Here is a 6,000-nt window from a genome sequence, read left to right as displayed (position 1 = left end):
CTCTATCTCCTCCGGCTCTCCTAGCAGTGCATGACCCCGCCCCAGGTATCGACTATGCAGCCCTGGCAGATACGCAGCAAGCAAACCCTGAGATAATGGCATCCTGGACAGCACTTACCAACCTGCAACTGAAGGACATCCAGATCGCCCCAGGTAACCACACGCTGCTCTGCGACACTTCATCTGGTAAACCAAACCCTATTCATTCCTGTCTCATGGAGGAGGAAAGTTCTTGATTCACTCCACAATTTGGCTCACTCCACTATCAGGACTATAGTTAGAATGGTGGCCCACAGGTATGTCTAGCACAGCCTCTGTAAAGAGGTCACTCCATAAAGAGGTCACCCAGTGGGCCAAAATGTGTACTCAGTTCCAAAAAGGAGAAAAATGCCCAATTTAGGCCCTTCTTTCTATCAAGGAAGGCTTTGAGAAACCAAAGTCCAGACCCAGATTAAAGCCCCTCCACAGCCATTTGAATCAGCATTTCAGCCATGTGAACGTAGACCTTCCTGTATCCAGAGGTCCACATACCTGTATCCAAAGGTGCATGTTATCTATTGACCATAGTTGACTGGATGACTAGATGGCCAGAGGTGGTGCCACTACCTGAAATCTCTATGGAGACTTGTGCACGGGCATTACTGAATACCTGGGTGGTACGTTTTGGGGTCCCCAAACACATAACTTCTGGTTGCGGGTCCAATTCATTTCCAGCCTGTGGACCCCTTAGCAAATACCCTGGGCAACTCCACCACGCCAAAGCATACCACCCGCAGGCTAACGGGCTGGTGGAGAGGTTCCACAGGCACCTGAAGACAGCTCTGATGGCCCAAGTCACCAGACTGATTTGGGCAAATGAACTCCCTTAGGTCCTGCTAGGCATCCGTACGGCCCCAAAAGAGGATCTTGAGGCATCCTCTGCCAAGTTGGTCTATTGCGCACCCCTAGTCATGCCAGATTCCGATGACTTGGAAGTGCTTCTGGCAGCTACATTATCTCGACTGTGTAAGCGCCTGGGCTAACTAGCCCTGTTTTCATCTGACACAGTGCCCACCAGCCACCCCTTCAGCGGCCTTATGAAGGGCCATACCATGTTGTCAGATATAACGTCTCCACCTGTGTGTTGGACATTGGCAGCAGGGAGGAGACCTTCATGCTCGACTGGCTGAAACTGGCCCATTTGGATGTTAACCAGCCAGTTACTCACCTGACCCCATGGTGCAGGGGTCGGCCAGCAAAATACAGTGTCTCAATCGCTGGTTCTGTGGGGTGTGGGGGGGGGGTCATGTAGCGACCTGTGGCCCTCTCCTCGGGCTGACACAGCAAACAATGGTCAAAAATTATGATTGGACAGACAGCACATGGGATGAGATGCTTGCTCCCATAGGCCACAGGAATAGCAGTCAAATCAGCCAATCACAGCCAGCAGATCACAGGCAGTCCAATCTGGGACAATCAATCAGCAGCCGACCTCGCTCAAGCCACACCCTGGAGGTGACACAGCCAGCTGCCTATAAAAGGCAGAGCTTCAGCCCTATGGAGTCAGTGTTGATGATACCTGTACTCCCTTGGTGTGTGAGTCTTCTTTCTACCTCAAGCTATAACCCAAGCTACAACTGCAGTGATCCCACTAAAGTACCTCTATATATTGATTTAGAAAACTTTCCTGAACAGATTTGACAAATTCCAACCCATCCATCCCTTTTACAGTATGGGAGTCCCAGTCAATATGTGGAAAATAAAAATCCCCTACTATCACAGACTATGCTTCCGGCAGCTGTCTGCTATCTCTCTACAGATTTGCTCCTCCAATTCTCACTGACTATTGGGTGGTTAATACAACCCCATGAGTGTATCATATATTTCCCATTTTTCAGCTCCTTCCTATAGCCTCTAGTCTGTCCTGCCAAGGTACAGCTATGATATTTTCCCTGTCGAGCAATACCGCTCCTCCCCCTTTCATTCCACCACCACCCACCATTCTATCGGGTCTAAAGAAACAGAAGCCTGGAGCATTGAGCTGCTACTCCTGCCCCTCCTGCAACCAAGTTTCACTAATGGCCACAATATTATAATTCCATGTGCCAATCCAAGCTCTAAATTCTTCTGCTTTTCTTACAGTACTCCTTACATTGAAATAGATGCACTTTAGAAAATTTCCACCACATACTTCTAATGGTCCATGTAATTATCACATCATCTTTTCCCTCCTCCTCTATCTGCTCCAGCACTCTGGTTCCCATCCCCCTGCAAATCTAGTTTCAACCCACTGGAGCAGCACTAGCAAACCTTCCTACAAGGATATTAGTCCCCCTCCAGTTCAGATGCAAACTGTCCTGTCAGAACAGATCCCACCTTCCCTGGAAGAGAGTCCAATGATCCAGAAACCTGAAGCCATCCCTCCTGCATCATGTTAAGCTGCATTATCCTCCTGTTTCTAACCTCACTAGCATGTGGCATGGGTAACAATGCTCAGATCACAACCCTGGAGGTCCTCTTCTTCAACCTAGCACCTGAACTCTCCTTGCAGGACCTTCTCAACCTTTCTACCCAATTGATTGGTCCCTATATAGACCACAACATCTGGCTACTCATCCTCCCTCCTGGACTGACTTGAGCTCAACCTGAAGTATCTTGGACCTTGGCATCGGGGAGGCAATGTACCATCCAGGATACTCGATGTCTTCCACAGAATCTCTGATCTGTCCCCCTAACTATGGAATCCCCTATCACTACACCGCCTCTTCTCCTCCCTTCCCTTCTTAGCCATAGGAACAGACTCTGTGCCAGAGACATATTCACCATGGCTTGTGCCTGGTAGCACCCCCCCCCCCCACCACAACAATATATAAAATAGTATGCTTATTACTGAGGGGAACAGCCACAGGGGTGCCCTGCACTGCCTGCCTGTTCCTTTTCCCTCTCCTAACTGTTACCCATCTACCCTCCTCCTGTCCTCTAGGTGTGATAGTGTCCCTTAACTCCTGTCTATCACCTCCTCTGCCTCCCGAATGATCCAGAGTTCATCCTACCTCAGCTCTAATTCCTTAACTCGGCTGTCAGGAGCTGCAGCTGGATGCATTTCTCACAAATGATATCATCAGGATATTGTGGCTTCCCTGACAACCCACATTTTTCATGAGGAGCATTCCCCTGCCTTGGCTACCTGCTGAATCCTTTTGTTTCTTGTAAAAGGTGGCTCTTTCTTACTTCAACTCCTACAAATCCTCGCCTATTACCTGTGGAGCAAAAACCTTATTACTCTGACTTAGGCCAAAGCCTTAACTCTCTGACTCCAACAATGACCACTCCCTGAATCATTTTTTTTATCCATTTGTGGCTCAAGATAATTATTTGTAATAAGGAAACCAGAGCTATTTCCTCCAAATAGAAGTCCAATCTCCTTCAAGCTGAACCAATTAATCTATTTACTTCCCTGCTTGAGTTACAGAATATTCCGCATACCATATACACACAGAAAAATGAACAATTATATAATGTCTCTCCTCAGTCTCTTTCTGATAATTTTAGAATTATGAACTCACATTGCTGCTTCTCCAAAAAGTCTAATGCTCCATCCCATTCACTCTATGAAAACCTTGACAATCCTTTTAAAACTTTAGCCTTTTGTGCTTTGGCGGAATTAGTTCGACAACCTGAAACTCCTTTCTTGATAAATGTCATCATCACATTTAAGCTTACTCTATATTTTTCAAGTCCCTTCAGTTTGCCCAAGATTCAAAATTCAAGATCTTTTTTTATTGTCATGCAAGATGCAATATTACACCAGATTTCCTTTAGTCTGTCATAACCCAGACACAGAGTTCCCATTACAGTAAGAGAAAAAGAAGCAAAAGAGCGTCCCTTCAGAGACACTGAACGTCCATGCTTTCTTCTCCCGCGCTCCCACAGCCTCTGCAGCCGCACAGTTATATCAACTTTCTACACCGAAGCACCTAAAACTGCACAATGTTCTTCAAATGTGCCCAAACGAAACTTTTCACCCCTTAACATGTATTTCTAATTTGTATGATGCTTTGGTTGTGCACACAACTAATTTAGGTTGTGAAGTCATGAAATAAAGCAAAAGAGTACTGAAAATGATTTTCTGAGTCAGGTTCATTGCAGTGTCACGTTTACACATCACTCTCCATATGTTCCATTTTCAGATGCTGAGCACGACACTGTGAATTTCAAACATATTCCATTTGTTAAACCTTGAGGCTTGAAATTGCATCTGGAAATAATAGTTGCAAAAAGCATTTTGTGTTCAGATGAAACTTCTTGGACTGTTATTTAACCATAGACATGAACATATTTAAAATAAGCAGTATTAAGTCTCTTTAAAATAGCAACCAGGGGAATGCCTGTCAAAATCAATACATCTGTTGTTTTACCAGAAATGATGTCTTGCTCAGATTGAATTTTTATGTTGGTCATAGGTGCTTGGATAATGGTCACAGTTAGGAACTGTTCCATGGAGTCTGTGGTCACTTTTGGCAGAAATAAGGATGTATCCTTAAATCTGTGACTTCGTTCATTGTAGTTCATGACTGGAGACTTGAATGTAGGGCGTGTAGTTCCTTAGTATGTGTTTCCTGTACCTACCACAAGAGTCAATGTGGGAAAGCCCTTACATTGCTTTAAGTTTCGCAGTTGTATCCAGGGATATGAGGAGAATGTGAGGAAATAGGATTAGGTTTGGGTTGCTCTTGTAAAGACAAGGCAGAAACATGATGGGTTAGACAGACTCTGCATGCTGTGTGCTTCTAAAGTTCCATGAAAGCACTGATTGTGGGTACTAATTTAATAATGTTTTGACATTTCAATGACTTCAGTTTTCCTAGACATGGAAGAACATAAATGATGACTGAAAGCAAACCAGCCATTTGTAGAACCTTGCATCATTTTCAGAATCTGTACCACTACGTTTAACTTGGAAGATCCAGATAATACTGGATAACACATTTTTTGTAAAAAAAATCTGTTTTCTCTAAAACAGTATGTGATAGGAAAATTTTAAGGTGATTTTCTTGATCAGCAGCCCAAAATCCATAAAATGCACACAGAAATGTTCATGGAGCAAATTATTCATTGGCCTGTGTAATTAGCTTGAGAAGTAGCATTGGGTGGGTTATCGTTCTCATCAGGGAGTGTTAGCAACTGTGGAACATCACCAGGAGAACCCAGAGAATGCCTGCTGTTCCTCTAGCCCACTGTCAGGAACTGTCTATTCTTTTTTTTTTGTAAATTAGTCTTTTGTTTGTTTCCAGCATCACTTTAGATAAGATGCAGAGTGATGGAATTATTCAGAGACCTATTCACAGACTGTTTTTAACACATAATACATCATACATGAAAAGAGATTGGAAGTGTTCTGACCATCGGTTGAGGATGGAGATCTTGTCGCTGAGGAGGACTTTGCCGTCTGAGCTGCGCAGCGGGCTTTGGACTTGGGGTGAGGGGCCGTACACAGCCTTTAGAGCCTCGTAGAAACCCCTGAAGTCGCCAATGTCCGCGCTGAGCTGTGTTCGTTTGGCGAGGCTAGTCCACCACTCATTTTGGATCTCCCGGAGTTTGCGCTGAAGATGGCTGCATGCGCGACGGAAGGCTTGTTTCTTCTCTGGACAGGACGGCTTTGTAAGGTGAGCCTGGTGGGCAGCTCGCTTCTTTGCCAGCAGCTCCTGGATTTCCTGGCTGTTTTCGTCAAACCAGTCCTTGTTTTTCCTGGAGGAGAAGCCCAGTACCTCTTCAGTGGATTGCAGTATGGTAGTCTTCAACTGATCCCAGAGGGTTTCAGGGGACGGGTCCGTGAGGCGGGTTGCAACGTCGAGCTTTGCTTTGAGGTTTGCCTGGAAGTTTCCTCTCGCTTCGTCTGACTGCAGTTTTCCAACATTGAACCTCTTTCTGGGGGCTTTATTGTTCCTGGGCTTTGGCTTGAAGTGAAGGTTGAGCTTGCAGCGAACCAGCCGGTGGTCAGTGTGGCATTCCGCGCTGGGC

This window comes from Narcine bancroftii, chromosome 6 (genome assembly GCF_036971445.1).
Source record: "Narcine bancroftii isolate sNarBan1 chromosome 6, sNarBan1.hap1, whole genome shotgun sequence".
Lineage (NCBI taxonomy): Eukaryota > Metazoa > Chordata > Chondrichthyes > Torpediniformes > Narcinidae > Narcine > Narcine bancroftii.
The sequence above is the reverse complement of the archived record's forward strand: the minus strand, read 5'-3'. Positions refer to the sequence as shown.